General features: G+C 41.1%; 1 protein-coding gene across 1 annotated transcript in view; it reads left to right on the top strand.

Annotated features, from left to right (window-relative positions):
• The window catches only part of GGT5 (gamma-glutamyltransferase 5), a 46,216-nt gene that overhangs the window by 472 nt on the left and 19,708 nt on the right, over window positions 1-26,036 (top strand). The window lies entirely within an intron of this gene.

Below are 26,036 nucleotides of genomic sequence, written 5' to 3'. Positions count from 1 at the left end.
CGAGGGGGGGCCAGGGTACAACATGTGAATACTGACCTGCCTGGGTGCCAGCAATGTTGCCCAGGGCCAGTCTCGGGCTGGGGAGGACCCTGCTCCCACCCAGGGCTGCATCTCTGAGTCACTCGGACCTAGAAAACCCGCCCCTGTGGCGCCACATCCCCCACATTCCCCCCTCCTGGTGCTGGTGCCGGGCCCTTGGCCAGCAGCAGGCGGAGCAACTGTGTGTTGTTTGGGGGGGCCGCAGCTGGCGTTTCCCACCCCTCTTCCAGGAAGCCCAGCCCTAGGGAGGCCTTGCTGCCTCCCCCCACTGCCCACTGCTTTGGCTGGGTCTGCTTCCCAGAATATCTGCCTCAAAGGCCACTGTAGGGATCAGAAGTGCTTTGTCACCGAATGGGACAGTCCCCAAGCAGGAAGAGTATGGCTGGGTACCAGCTCTGCTCAGCACTCTGCTCCCTTTCTCCCCGCCCTACAGGCTTCCTCCTTGGTTTGTGCGTTTGTTCATTCATTCTTCCCCCACTTCATCTATCCATCTGTCTCTGCCCCAACTGCTCATGCCAGCACCTGGGCCCCTACCCTCACTTGCCTGGCTCTCTGGGCCTTCCCAAGACCTCCTCTCCCCTCCCCTTGGGACTACTCCTCCATGACAGTTGCTGAGCTGGTAGCTCAGGGGTGAGGGGGGCTTGCTTTTTAGCAGGGGACCCAGAGACATAAAGCGAACCCAGGGGCAGTGGAGGGAGCCCCTACCCTGGGAGAGCCCTTTCTCTGCTCTGGAGGACTGGTGGACAGAGACGTGGAGCCCACGTGAGGCCAGGAGTCTGCCCCCACTACTCCGTCTCTCTCTGTGATGAAGGAGGAGGGCGGATGTGGCTTCCCCCAGTGTTTTCCTGTCAAACAACTCTCTCTGCTTCCTGTTCTTGTTTGAAGAAGCTACGAGGAGGAGGAATCCTGGCGCTGGCCCCAGCTGTTGATGTGGAACAGAAGGTCATGAAACCCCTGTGTCAGGAAGGCAGGAAGGGGCTGGTGCAGCATCCTCGCTGTCAAGTCCCTCCTGCGAGGAGTCTGTGCTCCCAGTGGCTGCACTGCAGCGGGGTCTTCTGGGGGCCGCCCGGCCTCCTTACCCATGGCCCTCCCACACCCTGTCTCCTTCCACCCTGTCAGCACCAGGGCATCTGCTGTAACTGGGCCCTGGGTGAGGATTCCTGCTCACCACACCCAATAGACATACAACCGGCTTCCCTTCCCTCCAGTCTGTCACCCCAGTGTGATGCTTCTGTGCAAACTAGGCTTGTGTGCAAACAAGGTGTTCTGAGGCTCCGAGTGAGGGTCTGCCTGTGAAGGAGACTGTGAGCGTCAGTTCAGGGGCTCTGTGCTGTCTGCCTGCAGTGGTCTCTCAGGATGCTGCTCTCCTTCCGTCTTCCATGGAGTCCTTGTGTAACTTGGCTCATGAGGAAGTTAAGGCCTTTGCAGAAGAGGCTGCCTGGTGTCACCGAGTGGGGGTTAAGCTGGGGGTGGCATTAGAGCCTGCAGACTGCCAGACCATCATTCCCACCCCTGCTGCCCAGTTGCAGCCCCCGTAGGGGTAGGACTGGGTGCGGGGTCAGCCTCTCAGGACCTAAGGCTAGTGTCCAGGGTCAGAGTGGACACTCTGACCTCACTCTGGGGAATGTTCAGAGGGATTAGGGTGTGGCCCCACCCCCCACCCCCAGGGCTGTGGCTCTTGGTACCACCTCTTCTTCCACTCCCAGCTTCACCTGGGCCTGTGACCAGTGTGGCCCTCTGTCCTCCCATGCCAGCTTGCCAGCAAATGTCTTGAGTTCCCTCTCCTCTGGAGCTCAGGCCAAAACAGACAGTGCACCTGGGACAGTGCACATGTGAGCACTCGTGTCTGAGAGTGGTGGTGATGGCAGCCCCATGGGAAAAGGCACATTAGACAGGTATGATGGTTTTGCATGGCACCTTTGCACAGCAGAGGAATCCCAGGCTCAGGATGGGAGAGCCACTTGCCTGTTGTCATGCAGCTGGGGAGCAAGAACTCTGCAGACATGGGCAGGTTCATGGAATGTATCAGTGTGTGCTTGGTTTGCATAACACTTTTGTCCATCAATTATGAATGGAGCCACCTACTATGTGCCAGCCACTGTCTACGGACACAGCCATCAACACAACACACAAAAACTCTGACTTCTTGTTTGGAAAGACAGACAATAGACAAATATCATACCTAATGTTGAGGACTGAAAACTGATCATTGGCCATCTGCATGTCCTCTCTGTGAGTTTCTATTCAAACCTTTTGCCCATTTTTCTTTCAACTTGTATATCAAATGCATTTTCTGCATGACTGAGATAATCAATTTCTATTTTAAAAAATGCAGTGAAGGGGGTGCCAAGATGGTGGAGTAGTCAGAGGCTTCCAGTGATCCCTCTTACAACAAAGACCTGAAAAAAGCAAGTGAAACAATTATGTTTATGAGAAGCTATGAGCCCTGAATATCAAAGGTAAAGTTAGAAAATGGACTGAGTGGCAGGGAGAGGGAGAGACGGTTTGGAAGTAGAGAGGAGTTGCCGGACCTGAATGGGCAGGTACCCTCAGGCACCATTCCCAAGAGTGACTGAGGTGAGCTAGTGGTAGCACTCATCCGCAGTTTACTCAGGGAGAAACAGCCAGTCACACAGCCTACTCACACCTCCGGAACCAGAGAAGAATGTTGCTCTCGGCAAAAGCTAAGTACTTGTGTGTATTTTACCGCGTTCCTCCCCCCAAGCCAGCTTCAGTGGCTGTTGATTTCTCTAGGCCTGAGATAGGTTCTGCTGAGCTTCCTGAGCCATTCTCCCAGCCTTGGAGAAGGAATAAATTCACAATTGGGAGAAAAGATAATCTTCCAGCTCCACTAACCTGGGGAGCTCAGGACAGAAGCGGCTCCTATCCAGGCATAAATGATCCATGGACTTTGAATAACTTTCCCTTCTGCACGGACCTGTGTGGGCCTATTTCAGGAGACTAGGCCATTGTTGGCAGACTGCAACTGTTTTAGCTATGCAGTGGACAGATGAGTGTTTGATGTTTGACACCGCTTTGCCTATTAAACAAGGTCTTTACCTACCCTCATCAGGGCCCTAAGGACCGGTGGCTCCACTCAGGTCACTCAGCCACCAGCAACAGGGGTCCAAGGATAACTGGTACCTCCCAACCTCTACAACAAAAAGCATTTGGTGGCCATGATCCATCTCCAAAACCCACCCATCTCTGCTCTCTAGCGAACAGGGGCGTGTTTTGCTCACACTTGGGGGATGGTTGTCAGCCCCCTGCCTTGTTCACAGCCGTGACCCCCTGCTACAACCAGATACTGGTACCTACACCAATCACCCCTGCCTCTCTAAGACTGTAGGAAAGAGCCTGTACCACACACTTGATGAGCAACTACTGGGACACCTGAGCAGAAAAGTGAATGAACTCCTAGGCTGACATACCTGATAACACCTCTAGCCATCTGGTGACAGGACGTTAGAGCTTCAAAGGTAGAAATAATCAAGATAGCTCACTCAAGCAACCTATTTGGGCATATCAAAACAAACCAAAGCAAAAAGCTAGGATATAGTAAGCAAACACAAAATAAACTATCACGATAACTTAAAGATGGCTCAGAGGCAACAGTCGGTATCAAATCACGTGAAGAAGCAGACCATGATTGCTTCAACAAGCTCTCAAAACAAAGAATCAAGGGATTTTCTGGATGAAAGTGCCTTCCTGGAATTACTGGGTGCAGAATACAAAAGATTAATACACAGAACTCTTCAAAACATCAGGGATGAGATCAGGAAGGAAATCAGGCAATGTGCAGAACAAGCCAAGGAACATACAGATAAAGCAGTTGAAGAAAGTAAAAAGGTTATTCAAGAACATAATGAAAAATTAAATAAGCTGCAAGAATCCATAGAGAGACATCAATCAGAAATTCAGAAGACTAATAATATAATTTCAGCACTAGACAACTCAATAGAAAGTCAGAGGAGCAGAATTAAGCAAGTGGAAGGCAGAATTGGTGAGATTGAAGATAAAGCACTTGGCAACAATATATTTGAAGAAAAATCAGATAAAAGAATTTAAAAAAATAAAGAAACCCTAAGAATCATGTGAGACTCTATCAAGAGAAATAACCTACAAGTGATTGGAGTACCAGAACAGGGAGGGATAACAGAAAATACAGAGAGAATTGTTGAAGATTTGTTGGCAGAAAACTTCCCTGATGTCGTGAAAGATGAGAAGATATCTATACAAGATACTCATCTAACTCTGCATAGGTAGATCTTAAAGTCACCAAGACACGTTATAATCAAACTTGCCAAAACCAAAGATAGAGAATTTTAAGAGAAGCTAGGGTTAAATGAAAAGTCGCCTACAAAGGAGAGTCAATAAGAATAAACTCAGACTACTCGGAAGAAGCCATGCGGGCAAGAAGGCAATGGAATGACTTATATAAAGCATTGAAGGAAAAAAATTGCCAGCCACAGATCATATATCCAGCAAAACTATCTCTCAAATATGAAGGTGAAATTAGGACATTTACAGATAAACAGAAGTTTAGGGAATTAGTAAAAACCAAAGCAAAACTTAAATAAATACTAAAGGGAGTTCTCTGGTTAGAAAATCAATAATATCAGGTATTAACCCAAGGCTAGAACACTGGACAGAGCAACCAGATGTCAACCCAGATAGGGAAATCACAAAAATAAATCAAGACAAAAAAATGCTCAAAACAGGGAAACAGCAATGTCATTATGTAAAAGAAGACAACACTAAAACAATAAAGAGGGCCTAAGAAACATAGTCATAGATCTTTCATATGGAGAGGAAGAAAAGGCAATATGAAGAAATAAAAGGTTTACACTTAGAAAAATAGGGGTAAATATTAAGGTAACCACAAAGGAGACTGACAATCCTACCCATCAAAATAAAATACTAGAAAAAACTAGAGACTCAGCAGAAAGAAAATTAACAATGAGTAAGAGGAAAGGCAATATATAAAGATAAAATCCTCAGAACAAAAAATTAAGTGGGAAAAAGAAACTGTCAACAACATACAAAAAAAGACATCAAAATGACAGCACTAAACTCATAAAAAAAAAAAAACTCACACCTATCCATAATTACACTGAATGTAGATGGATTAAATGCACCAATAAAGAGAGAGTGGCAGAATGGATAAAAAAAAACACGATCCATCTATATGCTGCCTACAAGAGACACGCCTTAGACTTAGAGACGCAAACAAAAACTCAAAGAATGGAGAAAAATAGATCAAGCAAACAATAATCAAAAAAAGAGCAGGAGAAACATAATAAAGGGCACTTATACAAAGCCAACAGCCAGCATCAGCCAAAATGGAGAGAGCCTGAAAACATTCCCACTGAGATCTGGAACCAGACACGGATGCCCTTTATCACCACTCTTATTCAACATTGTGCTGGAAGTCCTAGCCAGAGCAACTGGGCTAGATAAAGAAATAAAGGATATCCAGATTGGCCAGGAAGAAGTAAAAGTATCTCTATTTGCAGATTACAAGATCTTATACACAGAAAACCCTAAGGAATCCTCCACAAAACTACTGAAACTAATAGAAGAGTTCAGCAGAGTATCGGGATACCAGATAAACATAAAAAAATCCGTTGGATTCCTCTACACCAACAAAAAGAGCATCGAAGAGAAAATCACCAAATCAATGCCATTTACAGTAGCCCCAAAGAAGATAAAATACTTAGGAATAAATCTTACCAGGGATGTAAAAGACTTATACAAAGAAAACTACAGTACACTTCTGCAAGAAACCAAAAGAGACCTACGTAAGTGGAAGAACATACCTTGCTCATGGATAGGAAGACTTAACATTATAAAAATGTCTATTCTACCAAAAGCGATCTGTACATTTAATGCAATTCTGGTCCAAATCCCAAGGACATTCTTTAATGAGATGGAGAAACAAATCACCAATTTCATATGGAAGGGAAAGGGGTCCCGGATAAATAAGACATTACTGAAAAAGAAGAACAAAGTGGGAGGCCTTAGTCTACCTGATTTTAGAACCTATTATACCGCCACAGTAGTCAAAACAGCCTGGTACTGGTACAACAGAAACATGGACCAATGGAACAGAATTGAGAATGCAGACATAAATCCATCCACATATGAGCAGTTGACATTTGACAAAGGCTCCAAAACAGTTACATGGGGAAAAGAGAGCCTTTTTAACAAATGGTGCTGGCATAACTGGATATCCATCTGCAAAAAAAATGAAACAAGACCCATACCTCACTCCATGCACAAAAACTAACTCAAAATGGATCAAAGACCTGAATATAAAATCTAAGACGATAAAGATCATGGAAGAAAAAATAGGGACAATGTTAGGAGCCCTAATACATGGCATAAACAGTATACAAAACATAAAGAAAGTAGAAGAAAAACTAGATAACTGGGAGCTCCTTAAAATCAAACAATTATGCTCATCCAAACACTTCACCAAAAGAGTAAAAAGACTACCTACAGACTGGGAAAAAGTTTTTAGCTATGGCATTTCTGATCAGCACCTGATCTCTAAAATCTACATGATACTGCAAAAACTCAACTTCAAAAAGACAAATAACCCAATTAAAAAATGGGCAAAAGATATGAATAAACGTTTCACTAAAGAAGACATTCAGGTAGCTAACAGATATATGAGGAAATGTTCATGATCATTAACCATCAGAGAAATGCAGATCAAAACTACAAGGAGATTTCATCTCACTCCAACGAGGCTGGCATTAATCCAAAAAACACAAAATGATAAATGTTGGAGAGGCTGTGGAGAGATTGGAACACATCTGCACCGCTGGTGGGAATGTAAAAGGGTACAACCACTTTGGAAATCGATTTGGCACTTCCTCAAAAAGCTAGAAATAGAACTACCATAGGATGCAGCAATCCCACTCCTTGGAATATACCCTAGAGAAATAAGAGCCTTTATACGAACAGATGTATGCATGCCCGTGTTCACTGCAACACTGTTTACAACAGCAAAAAGATGGAAGCAACCAAGGTGCCCATCAACAGATGAATGAATAAATAAATTATGGTATATTCACACAATGGAATACTACATATTGATAAAGAACACTGATGAATCCATGAAACCTTTCATAACATGGAGGAATCTGGAAGGCATTATGCTGAGTGAAATTAGTCAGTTGCAAAAGGACAAATGTTGTATGAAGCCACTATTATAAGAACTCAGAAAATAGTTTAAACAGAGAAGAAAATATTCTTTGATGGTTACGAGAGTGGGGAGGGAGGGTGGGAGAGGGGTATTCACTAATGAGATAGTAGATAAGAACTACTTTAGGTGAAGGGAAAGACAATACACAATACAGGAAGGTCAGCACAACTGGACTAAACCAAAAATAAAGAATTTCCTGAATAAACTGAATGCTTCAAAGGCCAGCATATCAGGGGTGGGGATTTGGGGACCATAGTTTCAGGGGGCATAATAAAGTCTATTAAGAAAACATTCTGCATCCCACTGTGGAGAGTGGCATCTGGGGTCTTAAATGCTAGCAAGTGGCCATCTAAGATGCATCAATTGGTCTCAACCCACCTGGATCAAAGGAGAATGAAGAACACCAAAGACACAAGGTGATTACGAGCCCAAGAGACAGAAAGGGCCAAGTAAACCAGAGACTACATCAGCCTGAGACCAGAAGAACTAGATGGTGCCCAGCTACAACTGATGACTGCCCTGATGGGGAACACAACAGAGAACCCCTGAGGGAGCAGGAGAGCAGTGGGATGCAGACCCCAAAGTCTCATAAAAAGACCAAACTTAATGGTCTGACTGAAACTAGAGGGACGCTGGTGGTCATGGCCCCCAGACTTTCTGTTGGCCCAGGACAGGAGCCATTCCCAAAACCAACTCTTCAGACATGGATTGGACTGGACAATGGGTTGGAGAGAGATGTTGGTGAGGCGTGAGCTTCTTGGATCAGGTGGACACTTCAGACTATGTTGGCATTTCCCTCCTGGAGGGAAGATGAGAGGGTAGAGGGGTTAGAAACTGGTGAAATGGACACGTAAAGAGAGACTGGAGGGAGGGAGCGGGCCGTCTCATTAAGGGGAGAACAACTGGGAGTATGTAGCAAGGGGTATATAAGTTTTTGTGTGAGAGGCTGACTTGAGTTGTAAACTTTGACTTAAAGCACAATAAAAATTAAAAAAAAGAAAACATTCTGGATCCGACTTTGAAGAGTGGCATCTGGGGTCTTAAACGCTAGAAAGTGGCCATCTAAGATGCATTAATTGTCTGAACCCACCTGGAGCAAAGGAGAATGAAGTACACCAAAGAGACAAGGTAATTATGAGCCCAAGAGACAGAAAGGGCCACATAAACCAGAGACTACATCAGCCTGAGACCAGAAGAACTAGATGGTGCCTAGCTACAACTGATGACTGCCCTGACAGGGAACACAAAAGACAATCCCTGAGGGAGCAGGAGAGCAGTGGGATGCAAACCTCAAAGTCTCATAAAAAGACCAGACTTAATGGTCTGACTGAGACTAGAAGGACCCCGGAGGTCATGGTTCCCAGACCTTCTGTTAGCCCAGGACAGGAACCATTCCCAGAGCCAACTCTTCAGACAGGAATTGGACTGAACTATGGTTTTTTTTTATGGGGTAGAAAATGACGATGGTGAAGACTGGGCTTCTTGGATCAAGTAGACACATGAGACTATGTGGGAAGCTCCTGTCTGGAGGGGAGATGAGAGGGCAGAGGGAGTCAGAATCGCCGAATGGACATGACAACAGAGAGCAGAGGGAAGGAGTGTGCTGTCTCATTAGAGGGAGAGCAATTAGGAGTATATAGCAAAGTGTATACAAATTTTTGTATGTGAGACTGACTTGATTTGTAAACTTTCACTTGAAGCACAATAAAGATTGAAAAAAAATGCAGTGAATGTTACACCACCCTGTATTCTGGAACAAATTCCCCTTGTTGGTGACTTAATATCATTTGAGTATATCACTAGATTTGATTTGCTAATATTTTGTTTAGGATTTTTGTCCTTATGCTCATGAGAAATATTGGTCTGTCACTTTCCTTTCTCTTAATATCCTTGTCAGCCTTTGGTATCAAGGTTTTATTTATTTACTTATTTTTAAGACTGGTTTACTTCATCCAAACACTTAATTTGGAAGAATTTAGTAGTTAAGCCATCTGAGCATGAGTTGTGTGTGTGTGTGTGTGTGTGTGTGTGTGCGTGCGAAGGCTTTTAAATGATGGATTCTATTTCTTTAATTGACATAAAATGATCATTTCAATTCTGAAAGCAATACCATTTATAATAAAAAAAAATTTTTTTTTTTTATTATAGTCCCTAAAAAAAAAAAAAAAAAGGAATAAAACTAATCAGGGAGGTAAAAGACCTATACAAGAAATCTATAAAACTACTGCAAGAAATCAAGAGGCCTACAGAAATAGTAAAAATACCATGTTTATGAATAGCTGCCTATAAACATCATGAAAAATACTACCCAAAAACAACAACAACAACAAAAAATCCCAAAGAAATCTACAAATACAATCCTGATCCAAATGCCAACAGGATTATTTAAAGAGATGGAAAAACTAATAATTAACCAGATAAGTAAAGCATTATTGAAGAAGATGAGCAAAATAGGAGGCCTTGCACTACCTGACCTCAGAACCTACTATACAGCTACTACGGTAGTCAAAGTCACCTGGTACTGGTACAAGGACAGACACATTGACCAATGGAACCGAATCGAGAGCCCAGATGTAAATATATCCACCTACAGTCACCTGGTCTTTGAGAAAGGCCCCAGGTGCATTAAATGGGGAAAAGACAGTATTTTTAATAAATGGTGCTAGCAAAACTGAATGTCCATCTGTAAAAAAATGAAACAGGATCTATACTTTATACCATACACAAAAACTAACCCAAAACAGGTCAAAGATCTAAATATAAAACCAAAAACTATAAAGATCAAGGAAGAAAAAATACACAAACACCAGAAGATAAGCTAGATAACTGGGATCTTCTAAAATTTAAACACTTAAGCTCATCAAATGACTTCACCAAAAAAGTAAAAGAGACCCTACAGACTTGGAAAAAAATTTGGGCTATGACATATCTGACAAAGGTCTGATCTCTAAAATCTATAGGAAAATCCAACACCTCTACAACAAAAAGACAAATAATCCAATTAAGAAGTGGGCAAAGGATATGAACAGACACTTCACCAAAGAAGACATTCAGGTGGCTAACAGACACATGAGGAAATGCTCTCAATCACTAGCAATTAGACAAATGCAAATCAAAACTACAATGAGACACCATCTGGCCCAAACATTACTGCAACTCTTAAGCACTGCTGGTGGTAATGCAAAATGGTACAACCATTTTGGCAAATGATATGGTGCTTCCTTAAAATGCTAGAAATAGAAATACCATACGATCCAGCAATCCCACTTCTAGGAATATAACCTAGAGAAATAAGAGCCATCACATGAATAGACATATGCACACCCATGTTCATTGCAGCATTATTCACAGTAGCAAAAAGATGGTAGCAACGTTTAAGTGCCCATCAGCAGAGGAGTGGATAAACAAACTATGGTGCGTACACACAATAGAGTATTATGCAACAATAAAGAGCGATGTTGAATCTGTGAAGCATCTCATAACATGGATTAATCTGGAGGGCATTATGCTGAGGGAAATAAGCCAATCACAAAAGGACAAATATTGTATGAGACCACTACTGTAAAAACTCATGAAAAGGTTTACACACGAAAAGAAACAATCTTTGATGGTTATGAAGGAGGAGAGAGGTGGGATGGAAAAATGCTAAGTAGACAATAGTTAAGTGGAAAGTTTGGTGAAGGGTAAGAGTACACAATACTGGGGAAGCCAGCACAACTTGTCCAAGGCAAGGTCATGGAAGCTCCGTAGACACATCCAAACTCCCCGAGGGCCCGAATTGCTGAGCTGAGGGCTGTGGGGGACCATAGTCTCGGGGAACATCTAGCTCAACTGACATAACATAGTTTATAAAGAAACTGTTCTACATTCTACTTTGGTGAGTAGTGTCTGGGGTCTTAAAAGTCTGTGATCAGCCATCTAAGATACTCCCCTGGTCTCACCCCATCTAGAGCTAGGGAGGATGAAGAAAACCAAAGACATAAGGGAAAGATTAGTCCAAAGGACTAATGGACTACAAGTACCACAGCCTCCACCAGACTGAGTCCAGCACAACTAGATGGTGCCTGGCTACCACCATCGACTGCTCTGACAGGGATCACAATAGAAGGTCCCAGACTGAGCTGGAGAAAGTGTAGGAGAGAATTCATGTTTACACACGAAAAAGACCAGACTTACTGGTTTGACAGAGACTGGCAAAACTCCAAGAGTATGGCCCCGCAGTCATCCTTTTAACTCAGTACTGAATCACTCCTGAGATTCACCATTCACCAAAGATGAGACAGGCCTATAAAACAATAACACACATAATTCAACCATGTATATAATACTAAATGGGCACACCAGCCCAGGGGCAAGCACGAGAAGGTTGGGGGGTGGGTGGGACAGGAAACCTGGATGAATGGAAACAGAGAGCCCAAAGTCAAGCAAGGGAGAGCGTTGATGCGTTGCAGTGTTGGCAGCCAATGTCACAAAACAATATGTGTATTAATTGTTCGATGAGAAACTCATTTGTTCTGCAAACTTTCACCTAAAGCACAATAAAAGTAAATAAATAAAATGATAAAGTTTCTATTTCTTCTTGTGTCAGTTTTGGTAAATTCTTCCAAGAAATTATTTAAGGTAAATTGTCAACTTTATTGGCATATAGTTGTTCACAACAGAGTCTTATTGTCTTTTTGATGTCTAGAGGGTCTGTAATGAGTCCCCCCTTTTTACTTCTGATATTGGTAATTCTTATTTTCTCTCTTTGTTTTTGATCAGTCTTGCTAGATGTTTTGTCAATTTTTTTTTATTGTTTTTAAAGAATCAACTTTTGGCTCTTAATTTTTTTATTGTACATTTATTTCCTCTTTTCATTTGTTTCTGAGTTTATCCTGATTTTTTGTCTTCTACTTCTTTCGAGTTTGAGTTGCTATTATATTTTATGTATACATTTTGAGAAACATAAATTACAATATAGATACATAGGATTGTTGCTTTTTAAACCTTCTTTTGTGATAAGGAGCCTTGGAGGTGTAATGGTTAAGCCTTTGGCCGCTAATAGAAAGGTCAGCCGTTTGAAACCACGAGCCGCTCTGCAGGAAAAGATGTGGTAGTCTGCTTCCATAAAGATTAAAAAAGCATAGCAACAATTATGACGATGGCACAGGATAGGGCAGTGTTTTGTTCTGCTGTGCATAGGGTCATTATGAGTCAAAACTGACTCAATGGCTGGAAACAACAACATATCTTGTTGCGTTGTTCTTACATGCCGTCAAGTCAGTTCTGACTCAGCAAGCCCGTGTGTGCAGAGTAGAACTGCTCCACAGGGTTTTCAAGGCTGTGACCTTTCAGTAGCAAATAGCTAGGCCTGTCTTTCAAGGTGCCTTTGGGTGAGTTTGAGCTGCCAGCCTTTTGGCTAGTAGTTGAGCACCATTTGTGCTACCCAGGGACTTCTTTGTAAAGCGGCCAAGCTCTTAATCATTGTGCCACCAGGGCTCCTGGTAAAAAAGTAGAGGATCCAGCAAAACAAGGGAAACCCTCCTAAAATGGACTGACACGATAGTCACAACAATGGACTAAAAAATGCTTATGATCATGAAGAGCGTGCAGGACTCAGCAATATTTCATTCTGTTATACATCAGGTCACCATGAACTGGAGCTGACTTGACAGCAACTAACAACAGCAAAGATTACAGCATACATCCTTGACTTCTCAAATTTACCATCAGTTAGCACTTTTACCCTCTACCCGACCAGTGTGAGAACCTCAGAACACTCTAACTAAATTTACCCCCTCATGAATTTTATGCTCTTATTTCTGTGTATTTTAATTATATATGTGTATGTATATGCATATATGTACACTGTGACACTTGTGAGAGCCAAAACTTGACGGGACGCCTTGTTTTTCTAGGTCTTGGAAGTTTTCTGCCTTTGACAGGCTGCAGCCTTATCACTTTTCTATTGCTCTATTAGTGGAAAGTATTGGCATTTTCCTTCTCTGAGAAGTTTCTGCCTTACACAGGTTCTGGCTTTTGCAGGTTTTACTTTATACGTGTGTTTAATGCTTTAGACTTATTTATGTTGATAGTAGTTATGGAATGAATTGTGTCCCCCCAAAAATGTGTGTCAGCTTGGTTAGGCCATGTTTCCCAGTGTGTGATTGTCCACCGTTTTGTGATCTGATGTGATTTATCCCATGTGTTGTAACTCCTAACCTCTATGATGTTAAAGAGGCAGGATTAGAGGCAGTTATGTTAATGAGTCAAGACTCAATCTATAGGATTAGGTTGTAGCTTGAGTCAATCTCTTTTGAGATATAAAAGAGAGCATCGAGCAGAGAGGAGAGGGACCTCCTACCACCAAGAAAGAAGAGCCAGGAGAGGAGTGCTTCCTTTGGACCCAGGGTCCCTGTGCTGAGACACTCCTAGACCCAGGAAAAGATTGATGACAAAGACCTTCCCCCAGAACAGACGGAGAGAGAAACCCTTCCCCTGGAGCTGGCTCCCTGAATTTGGATTTCTAGCCTCCTAAACTGAGAGAATAAATTTCTGTTGGTTAAAGCCGTTTACTTGTGGTATTTCTGTTACAGCAGCACTAGACAACTAAGACAATAGCATACAGCATAAAGACAGCAAAACACTATGAAGCCCCATGCATTCTTTATCCAACTCCAGCAACTATCATCCTGTGACCAAGGTTATTTCCCATATACGTTTACCCACTTCTTCCCACCCCATATTACTTCAGTGCAAATCCCAGATACATAATGTTACCCATAAATATTTCATAATGTTTTATTATTTTTTATGTTTAACTTTTTTTTGTTTGTTTATTGTATTTTAAGTGAAAGTTTACAGTTTGAGTCAGTTTCTCATGGAAAAACTTCTACACATTGTTATGTGACCCTAGTTGCTCTCCCTAAAATGTGATGGCAACTCCTCCTCTCCACCCGGTATTTCCCATGTCCACTCAACCAGCTCCTGTTCCCCTCTGCCTTCTTATCTTGCCTCCAGACAGGAGCTGCCCACTTAGTCTCATGTATCTACTTGAGCTAAGAAGCACACTTCTCACCAGTATCATTTTTTATCTTATAGTCCAGCCTGATCTTTCTCTGAAGAGTTGGCTCCAGAAATGGTTTTAGTGTTGGGCGAACAGAGAGACCAGGGACCATATCTTCTGAGTTCCCTCCCGTCTCAGTCAGACCATTAAGTCTGGTCTTTGTACTAGAATTTGAATTTTGCACCCCACTCTTCTCCTACTCCATCAAGGACCCTCTGTTATGTTCCCTGTCAGGGCAGTCCTTGGTGGTAGCCGGGCACCATGTAGTTCTGGTCTCAGAATGATGCAGTCTCTGGTTTATGTGGCCCTTTCTGTCTCTTGGGCTCATATTTTCCTTGTGTCTTTGGTGCTCTTTATTCTCCTTTGCTCCAGGTGGGTTGGGACTAACTGATGCATCTTAGATGGCTGCTTGCTAGCTTTTAAAACCCCAGTTGCCACTCACCAAAGTGGGATGCAGAACATTTTCTTAATAAACTTTGTTATGCCAACTGACCTCGATGTGCCCTGAAACCATGGTCCCCAGACCCTGCCCTTGCTACTCTGTCCCTCGAAGTGTTTGGTAGTATTCAGGAAACTTCTTAGCTTTTGGTTTAGTCCAGTTGTGCTGACCTCCCCTGTATTGGGTGTTGTCCTTCCCTTTACCTAAGATAATTCTTGTCTAATATGTTGTTAGTGAATACCCCCTCCCTTCCTCCCCACCCACATAACCATCAGAGAATGTTTTCTTCTTTGTTTAAACCTTTTCTTGAGTTCTTATAATAGTGGCCTCATGCAATATTTATCCTTTTTCAACCAACTAATTTCACTCACATAATACCTTCCAGATTCATTCATGTTATGAGATGTTTCACGGATTCATCATTGTTCTTTATTGTTGTGTAGTATTCCATTGTGTGAATATGCCATAATTTGTTTATCCATTCATCCGTTGATGGGCACCTAGATTGTTTCCATCTTTTTGCTATTGTGAACAGTGCTGCAATGAACATGGGTATGCATATATCTATTCCTGTGAGGGCTTTTTTGAGTGGGATTGCTGGATCATATCGCACTTCTATTTGTAGCTTTTTAAGGAAGCACCGAATTGATTTCCAAAGTGGTTGTACCATTTTACATTCCTACCAGCAGTGTGTAAGTGTTCCAGTCTCTCCACAACCTCTCCAACATCTATTATTTTGTATTTTTGGATTAATGCTAGCCTTGTTGGAGTAAGGTGGTATCTCACTGTAGTTTTGATTTGTATTTCTCTAATGGCTAATGATCCTAAACATTTCCTCATGTATCTAGTAGCCACCTGAATGCTCATATTCTTTGACCATTTTTAACTGGGTTAATTGTCTTTTTTTTTTTTATATAATTTTTATTCGTTTTAAGTGAAAGTTTACAAATCAAGTCAGTCTCTCACACAAAAACCCATATACACCTTGCTACACACTCCCAATTACTCTCCCCCTAATGAGACAGCCCCTGCTCTCTCTCTCCACTCTCTCTTTTTGAGTCCTTTTCGCCAGCTTCTAACCTCCTCCACCCTCTCATCTCCCCGCCAGGCAGGAGATGTCAACATAGTCTCAAGTGTCCACCTGATCCAAGAAGCTCACTTCTCACCAGCATCCCTCTCCAACCCATTGTCCGGTCCAATCCATGTCTGAAGAGTTGGCTTCGGGAATGGTTCCCGTCCTGGGCCAACAGAAGGTCTGGGGGCCATGACCACCAGGGTCCTTCCAGTCTCAGTCAGACCATTAAGTCTGGTCTTATGAGAATTTGGGGTCTGCATCCCACTGCTCTCCTGCTCCCTCAGGGGTTCTCTGTTGTGTTCCCTGTCAGGGCAGTCATCGGTTGTAGCCAGCCACCATCTAGTTCTTCTGGTCTCAGAATGATGTGGTAGCTGGTTCATGTGGCCCTTTCTGTCTCTTGGGCTCATAATCACCTTGTGTCCTTGGTGTTCTTCATTCTCCTTTGATCCAGGTAGGTTGAGACCAATTGATGCATCTTAGATGGCTGCTTGCTAGCGTTTAAGACCCCAGAGGCCACTCTTCAAAGTGGGATGCAGAATGTTTTCTTAATAGATTTTATTATGTCAACCAACTTAGATGTCCCCTGAAACCATGGTCCCCAGACCCCTGCCCCTGCTACACTGGCCTTCGAAGCATTCAGTTTTTTCAGGAAACTTCTTTGCTTTTGGTTTAGCCCAATTGTGCTGACCTCCCCTGTATTGTGTGCTGTCTTTCCCTTCACCTAAAGTAGTTCTTATCTACTATCTCATTAGTGAATACCCCTCTCCCACCCTCCCTCCATTCCCCCTCTCATAACCGCAAAAGAATTTTTTCCTCTGAGTTTAAACTATTTCTCAAGTTCTTATTACTGGTCTTATACAATATTTGTCCTTTTGCAACTGACTAATTTCACTCAGCATAATGCCTTCCAGATTCCTCCATGTTATGAAATGTTTCACGGATTCATCACTGTCCTTTATCGATGCATACTATTCCATTGTGTGAATATACCGTAATTTATTTATCCATTCATCTGTTGATGGACACCTTGGTTGCTTCCATCTTTTTGCTGTTGTAAACAGTGCTGCAGTGAACACGGGCGTGCATACTTCTGTTCGTGTAAAGGCTCTTATTTCTCTAGGATATATTCCAAGGAGTGGGATTGCTGGATCCTATGGTAGTGTTTTTTTTTTTTTTTTTTTTTATGGTAGTTCTATTTCTAGCTTTTTGAGGAAGCGACAAATTGATTTCCAAAGTGGTTGTACCCTTTTACATTCCCACCAGCGGTGCAGATGTGTTCCAATCTCTCCACAGCCTCTCCAACATTTATCATTTTGTGTTTTTTGGATTAATGCCAGCCTCGTTGGAGTGAGATGAAATCTCCTTGTAGTTTTGATCTGCATTTCTCTGATGGTTAATGATCATGAACATTTCCTCATATATCTGTTAGCTACCTGAATGTTTTCTTTAGTGAAGTATCTATTCATATCTTTTGCCCATTTTTTAATTGGGTTATTTGTCTTTTCAAAGTTGAATTTTTGCAGTATCATGTAGATTTTAGAGATCAGGTGCTGATCGGAAATGCCATAGCTAAAAACTTTTTCCCAGTCTGTAGGTAGTCTTTTTACTCTTTTGGTGAAGTGTTTGGATGAGCATAAGTGTTTGATTTTAAGGAGCTCCCAGTTATCTAGTTTTTCTTTTACTTTCTTTATGTTTTGTATACTGTTTATGCCATGTATTAGGGCTCCTAACATTGTCCCTATTTTTTCTTCCATGATCTTTATCGTTTTAGATTTTATATTTAGGTCTTTGATCCATTTTGAGTTAGTTTTTGTGCATGGAGTGAGGTATGGGTCTTGTTTCATTTTTTATGCAGATGGATATCCAGTTATGCCAGCACCATTTGTTAAAAAGGCTCTCTTTTCCCCATGTAACTGTTTTGGGGCCTTTGTCAAATATCGACTGCTCATATGTGGATGGATTTATGTCTGTTCCATTGGTCCATGTTTCTGTTGTACCAGTACCAGGCTGTTTTGACTACTGTGGTGGTATAATAGGTTCTAAAATCAGGTAGACTAAGGCCTCCCACTTTGTTCTTCTTTTTCAGTAATGTCTTATTTATCCGGGACCCCTTTCCCTTCCATATGAAATTGGTGATTTGTTTCTCCATCTCATTAAAGAATGTCCTTGGGATTTGGACCAGAATTGCATTAAATGTACAGATCGCTTTTGGTAGAATAGACATTTTTATAATGTTAAGTCTTCCTATCCATGAGCAAGGTATGTTCTTCCACTTACGTAGGTCTCTTTTGGTTTCTTGCAGAAGTGTACTGTAGTTTTCTTTGTATAAGTCTTTTACATCCCTGGTAAGATTTATTCCTAAGTATTTTATCTTCTTTGGGGCTACTGTAAATGGCATTGATTTGGTGATTTTCTCTTCGATGCTCTTTTTGTTGGTGTAGAGGAATCCAACGGATTTTTTTATGTTTATCTTGTATCCCGATACTCTGCTGAACTCTTCTATTAGTTTCAGTAGTTTTGTGGAGGATTCCTTAGGGTTTTCTGTGTATAAGATCTTGTAATCTGCAAATAGAGATACTTTTACTTCTTCCTGGCCAATCTGGATATCCTTTATTTCTTTATCTAGCCCAGTTGCTCTGGCTAGGACTTCCAGCACAATGTTGAATAAGAGTGGTGATAAAGGGCATCCGTGTCTGGTTCCCGATCTCAATGGGAATGTTTTCAGGCTCTCTCCATTTTGGCTGATGTTGGCTGTTGGCTTTGTATAAATGTCCTTTATTATGTTGAGAAATTTTCCTTATATTCCTATTTTGCTGAGAGTTTTTATCATGAATGAGTGTTGAACTTCGTCAAATGCCTTTTATGCATCTATTGATAAAATCATGTGATTCTTGTCTTTTGTTTTATTTATGTGGTGGATTACATTAATTGTTTTTCTAATGTTGAACCATCCATGCATACCTGGTATGAATCCCACTTGGTCATGGTGAATTATTTTTTTGATATGTTGTTGAATTCTATTGGCTAGAATTTTGTTGAGGATTTTTGCATCTACATTCATGAGGGATATAGATCTATAATTTTCTTTTCTTGTGGTTTCTTTACCTCAGTTTGGTGTCAGGGATATGCTGGCTTCATGGAATGAGTTTGGGAGTATTCCATTCTTTTCTATGCTTTGAAATACCTTTAGTAGTAGTGGTGTTAACTCTTCTCTGAAAGTTTGGTAGAACTCTGCAGTGAAGTTGTCTGGACCAGGGCTTTTTTTTTGTTGAGAGTTTTTTGATTACCTTTTCAATCTCTTCTTTTGTTATGGGTCTATTTAGTTGTTCTACCTCTGTTTGTGTTAGTTTAGGTAGGTAGTGTGTTTCTTGGAATTCATCCATTTCTTCTAGGCTTTCAAATTTGAGTATAGTTTTTCATAGTAATCTGATATGCTTCTTTTAATTTCTGTTGGATCTGTTGTAATATCGCCCATCTCATTTCTTATTCGAGTTATTTGCTTCCTCTCCTGTTTTTCTTTTGTCAGTTTGGCCAGTGGTTTATCAATTTTGTTGAGTTTTTCCAAAAACCAGCTTTTGGTCTTGTTAATTGTTTTTCTGTTTTCTATTTCATTTATTTCAGCTCTAATTTTTATTATTTGTTTTCTTCTGGTGCCTGTGGGTTTCTTTTGTTGCTCTCTTTCTATTTGTTCAAGTTGTAGGGATAGTTCTTTGATTTTGGCCCTTTCTTCTTTTTGGATGTGTGCATTCATTGACATAAATTGATCTCTGAGCACCGCTTTTGCAGTGTCCCAAAGGTTCTGATAGGAAGTGTTTTCGTTCTCATGGGATTCTATGAATTTCTTTATTCCATCCTTAATGTCTTCTATAATCCAGTATTTTTTGAGCAGGGTATTGTTCAGTTTCCAAGTGTTTGATTTCTTTTCCCTGCTTTTCCTGTTATTGATTTCTACTTTTTTGGCCTTATGGTCAGAGAAGATGCTTTGTAATATTTCAATGTTTTGGATTCTGCTAAGGCTTGCTTTATGACCTAATATGTGGTCAATTCTAGAGAATGTTCCATGTGCACTAGAAAAAAAGTATACTTGGTTGCTGTTGGGTGGAGTGTTCTGTATATGTCTACAAGGTCAAGTTGGTTGATTGTGGCATTTAGATCTTCCGTGTCTTTATTGAGCTTCTTTCTGGATGTCCTGTCCTTCACCGAAAGTGGTGTGTTGAAGTCTCCTACTATTATTGTGGAGCTGTCTCACTTTTCAATACTGATAGAGTTTGTTTTATGTATCTTGTAGCCCTGTTATTGGGTGCATAAATATTTAATATGGCTATATCTTCTTGGTGTATTGTCCCTTTAATCATTATATAGTGTCCTTCCTCATCCTTTCTGATGGATTTAACTTTAAAGTCTATTTTGTCAGAAATTAATATTGCCACTCCTACTCTTTTTTGTTGCTTGCTTGCTATATTTTTTTCCATCCTTTGAGTTTTAGTTTGTTTGTGTCCCTAAGTCTAAGGTTTGTCTCTTGTAGGCAGCATATAGTTGGATCTTGTTTTTTAATCCATTCTGCCACTCTCTGTCTCTTTATTGATGCATTTAGTCCATTTACGTTCAGGGTAATTATGGATAGGTATGAATTTAGTGCTATCATTTTGATGTCTTTTATTGTGTGTTGATAGCTTCCTTTTCCCACTTGATTTTATGTGCTGAGTAGATTTTCTTTATATTTTATCCTTTCCTCATATTTGTTGTTGTTGATTTTGTTTCTCCTGAGTCTGTATTTTTCCTTTGTATTTTATTTTGATGAGTAGGATAGTTTGTCTCCTTTGTGTTACCTTATTCTTTACCCCTATTTTTCTAAATTTATGACTTTTATTTCTGTGTATCACCGTATCTTCCTCTCAATACGGAAGGTGCATGATTACATTTCTTAGTCCCTCTTTATTATTTTAATGTTGTCTTCTTTTATATAATAACATCACCGTTACCCTGTGTTGGGCTTTTTTCTTTTTTTAATATTGCTTTTTTTTTTTTTTTTGTATTTCCCTATCTGGGCTGACTTCTGGTTGCTCTGCCCAGTGGTCTAGTCTTGGGTCGATACCTGATATTATTGATTTTCTAACCAAAGAACTCCCTTTATTATTTCTTGTAGTTTCGGTTTGGTTTTTATTAATTCCCTCAACTTGTGTTTATCTGGAAATGTCTTAATTTCACCATCATATTTAAGAGACAGTTTTGATGGATATATGATTCTTGGCAGGCAATGTTTTTCCTTCAATTTTTTAAATATGTCATCCCATTGTCTTCTTGCCTGCATGGTTTCCGTTGAGTAGTCCAAGCTTATTCTTATTAGCTCTCCCTTGTAGGTGACTTTTCTTTTATCCCTCTCTGCTCTTATTATTGTCTCTTTATCTTTGGTTTTGGCTAGCTTGATTATAATCTGTCTTGGTGACTTTCTTTTAAGATCTACCTTCGATGAGCATCTTGGATAGATAACTTCTCATCTTTCACAATATCAGGGAAGTTTTCTGCCAACAAATCCTCAACAATTTTCTCTGTATTTTCTTTTATCCCTCCCTGTTCTGGTACTCCAATCACTGGTAGGTTATTTCTTTTGATAGAGTCCCACATGATTCTTAAGATTTGTTCATTTTTTTAAACTCTTTTATCTGATTTTTCTTCAAATATGTTAGTGCCAAGTGATTTATCTTCGAGTTCAGAAATTCTAGCTTCTACTTGCTCAGTTCTGCTCCTCTGACTTTCTATTGAGTTATCTCATTCTGTAATTTTATTTTTAATCTTCTGAATTTCTGATTGCTGTCTGTCTATGGATTTTTCCAGCTTATTAAACTTTTCATTATGTTCCTGAATAATCTTTCTGAGTTCTTCAGTTGCTTTATCTGTGTGTTCCTTGGCTTGTTCTGCATATTGCCTCATTTCCTTCCTGATGTCTTGAAGGGCTCTGTATATTAAACTTTTGTATTCTGCATCTGGTAATTCCAGGAACGCACTTTCCTCTAAAAGATCCCTGGATTCTTTGTTTTGAGAGCCTGTTGAGGTGATCATGGCCTGTTTCTTTATGTGACTTGATATTGACTGTTGTCTCCGAGCCATCTATAAGTTATTGTATTAGTTTATGCTTGCTTACTGTGTCATAGCTTCTCGCTTTGTTTTGTTTTGGTATACCCCTATGGGTTGCTTGAGTGAGCTAGCTTGATTATTTTCACCTTTGGAGCTCTGGTGTCCTGTCCCCAGCTGGCTAGAGCTGTTATCAGGTATATCGGCCTAGGAGTCCATTCAGTTTTCTTGTATGAATTCAGCTCAGGTTTCCAGGTAGCTGGTCATCAAATGCGTGGTACAGGCTCTGTCCTACAGTCTTAGAGGGGCAGGGGTGATTGGCATATACACCAGTATCTGATTGCAGCAGGGGGTCATGCTCTGAACAAGGCAGGGGTCTGAGAACCGACCCCCAAGCGTCTCTGAGGAAAATGCGTCTCTGTTCCCTAGAGCGTGCTGGTGGGTGAGTTCTGCAGAGGGACCATGGGCACCCAAAGTTTTTGTTGTAAGGACTGGGAGGTACCAGTTATCCCTGGACCCCTGTCGTGGATGGCTGGGTGATCCAAGTGGAGCCACCAGTCCTTAGGTCCCTGTTGTGGGTAGGTGAGAACCTTAACAGGCAAAGCAATGTCAAAAGTCAAACACCCACCTCTCCACCAGACAGCTGAAATGGTTGGAGTTTGCCAACAAGGGGCTATTCTCCCGAAATAGGCCTACACAGGTCCATGCAGAAGAGAAAGGTGCTCAAGGTCCACTGGATGGTTTATGCCTGGACAGGAGCCTCTTCTGTCCTGAGCTCCCCTGGTTAATGGAGCTAGCAAATTATCTTTTCCCCCCAGTTGGAAATTTTTTCCTTCCCCAAGGCCGGGAGGACAGCTCTAGGTGCTCACCAGGGTATATCTCAGGCCTAGGGATTCAGCTGCTGAAGCTGGCTTGGGGGGGGGGGGTGCGGTAAAATATAGGCAAGTACTTAGCTTTTGCCGAGAGTGCCATTCTCCTCAGGTTCCGGAGGTGTGAGTGGGCTGTGTGGCTGGCTGCTTCTCCCTAAGGAAACTGCGGCCGAACACTAGGACCAGCCCGCTGCTGCCGCAGCCGCTCTGGGAATGGTGCCCGAGGGCTCCCCGCGATTCAGGTCCGGCGACTCCTCTCCGCTTCTGAACAATCTCTTCCTCCTCCTGCCCCTCAGTTCGTTGTCTAAGCTTGCCTTTGATGCTCAGGGCTCCCAGCTTGTCACAAATATACTCGTTTCACTTGTTTTTTCGGGTCTTTGTTTCAAAGAGGGCTCCACAGAAGCGTCTGTCTATTCCACCATCTTGGTTCCGCCTCTAATTGTCTTTATTGTTGAGGTTTTGCAGTATCTTGTAGATTTTAGAGTTTAGACGAATGATCGGATTTGTCATAGCCAAAATTTTTTTCCCAGTCTGTAGGTTGTCCTTTTACTCTTTGGATGAAGTCTTTGGATGACCATAAGTGTTTGATTTTTAAGAGCTCCCAGTTACCTAGTTTCTCTTCTCGTGTTTGTTAGTTGTTAGTAAAGTTTTGTATTCAGTTTATGCCATGTGTTAGGGATCCTAGCATTGTCCCTATTTTTTCTTCTATGATCTTTACCGTTTTAGAGTTCATATTTAGGTCATTGATCCCTTTTGGTTCGTTTTTGTGCACGGTGTGAGGTATGGGTCTTGTTTCATTTTTTTCAGATGGATATCCAGTTATGCCAGCACCATTTGTTAAAGAGACTGTCTTTTCCCAATTTAATGGCCTTTGGGCCTTTGTCAAATATCACCTGCTCATACGTGGATGAATTTATGTCTGGATTCTGTTCCATTGGTCTATATATCTGTAGTCGTACCAGTACCAGGCTGTTTTGACTACTGTGGTGGTATAATAGGTCATAAAATCAGGTAGTGTGAGGCCTCCCATTTTGTTCTTCTTCTTCAGTAATGGTTTACTTATCCAGGGTCTCATCCCTTTCCATATGAAGTTGGTGATTTGTTTCTCCATCTCATTAAAAAAATGCCACTGGAATTGCATTGTATCTATAGATTGCTTTTGGTAGAATAGCCATTTCCACAATGTTGAGTCTTTCTATCCATGAGCAAGGTATGTTTTTCCACTTCTGTAAGTCTCTTGATTTCTTGCAGTAGTGTCTTCTAGTTTTCTTTGTATAGGTCTTTTATGCCTCTGGTAAGATTTATTCTGAAGTATTTTATCTTCTTGGGGGCTATTGTAAATTGTATTGACTCAGTGATTTCCTCTTCGACATTCTCTTGTTGGTGTAGACAAATCCAACTGGTTTTTGTGTGTTTATCTTGTACCCTAATACTTTACTGAACTCTCCTACTAGTTCCGGTAGTTTTCTTGAGGATTCTTTAGGGCTTTCTGTGTATAAGATCATGTCATCTGAGAATAGAGATACTTTTACTTCTTCCTTACTGATCTGGATGCCCTTCATTTCTTTATCTAGCCTAATTACTCTGGCTAGGACTTCCAGCACAATGTTGAATAAGAGTGGTGATCAAGGGCATCCTTGTCTGGTTCCGGTCCTCAAGGGCAATGCTTTCAGACTCTCTCCATTTAGGCTGTTGTTGGCTGTTGGCTTTGTATAAGCGCCCTTTATTATGCTGAGGAATTTCCCTTCTATTCCTATTTTGCTGAGAGTTTTTATCGTGAATGTGTGTTGAGCTTTGTCAAATGCCTTTTCTGCATCAATTGATAAGATCATGTGGTTCTTGCCTTTTGTTTTATTTATGTGGTGGATTACACTGATTGTTTTTCTAATGTTAAACCATCCCTGCATACCTGATATGAATCCCACTTGGTCATGGTGAATTATTTTTTTGATATGTTGTTGAATTCTATTGGCTAGAATTTTGTTGAGGATTTTTGCATCTAAGTTCATGAGGGATATAGGTCTGTAATTTTCTTTTTTTGTGGTGTCTTTACCTAGTTTTGGCATCAGGGCTGTGCTGGCTTCATAGAATGAGTTTGGGAGTATTTCTTCCTTTTCTATGCTCTGAAATACCTTTAGTAGTAGTGGTGTCAACTCTTCTCTGAAAGTTTGGTGGAATTCTCTAGTGAAGCTGTCAGGGCCAGGGCTTTTTTTCTGCTGTTGGGAGTTTTTAAATTATTTTTTCAATCCCTTCTTTTGTTATGTGTTTATTTATTTGTTCTACCTCTGTTTGTGTTAGTTTAGGTAGGTAGTGTGTTTCTAGAAATTTGTCCATTTCCTCTAGGTTTTCAAATTTGGTAGAGTACAGTTTTTCATAGTATTCAGTTATGATTCTTTTAATTTCAGTTGGGTCTGTTGTGATATTACCCATCTCATTTCTTATTTGGGTTACTTGCTTCCTCTTCTGTTTGCTTGTTTGTCAGTTTGGCCAATGGTTTATTGATTTTGTTAATCTTTTAAAAAGAACCGGCTTTTGGTCTTGTTAACTTTTTCAATTTTTTTTCTATTTTCTATTTCAGTTAATTCTGCTCTAATTTTTATTACTTGCTTTCTTCTGGTGCCCAAGTGCTTCTTTTGCTGCTTTCTTTCTGTTTGAGTTGTGGGGTTAATGTTTTGATTTTGACCCTTTCTTCTTTTTGGATGTGTGCCTTTATTGCTATAAATTGACCTCTGAGCACTGCTTTTGCTGTGTCCCAAATGTTCTGAAAAGATGTGTTTTCATTCTTATTTGATTCTGTGAATTTCTTTATTCCGTCTTTAATTTCATCTATAACCCAGTAGTTTTTGAGCAATGTGTTGTTCAGTTTCCATGTGTTTAATTTTTTTTCCTTGATTTTTCTGTTATTGATTTCTACTTTTATGACTTTATGGTCAGAAAAGATGCTTTGTAATATTTCAATGCTTTGGATTCTGTTAAGGCTTGCTTTATGGCCTAATATGTGGTCTATTCCAGAGAATATTCCATGTGCATTGGAAAAGAAAGCATACTTGGCTGCTGTTGGGTGGAGTGTTCTGTATATGTCTATGAGGTCAAGTTGGTTGATTGTGGCATTTAGATCTTCTGTGTCTTTATTGAGCTTGTTTCGGATGTTCTGTCCTTCACCGAAAGCGCTGTGAGCACTGGAGCTGTCTCTCTCTGTTTTCAATGTTGTTAGAGCTTGTTTTATGTATTTTGGAGCCCTGTTGTTGAATGTGTGAATATTTATTATGGTTATGTCCTCTTGG

Source organism: Loxodonta africana, chromosome 19 (genome assembly GCF_030014295.1).
Source record: "Loxodonta africana isolate mLoxAfr1 chromosome 19, mLoxAfr1.hap2, whole genome shotgun sequence".
In the NCBI taxonomy this organism is placed as follows: Eukaryota; Metazoa; Chordata; class Mammalia; order Proboscidea; family Elephantidae; genus Loxodonta; species Loxodonta africana.
Note: the sequence above shows the minus strand (reverse complement) of the source record. Positions and strands in the feature narration are given on the sequence as shown.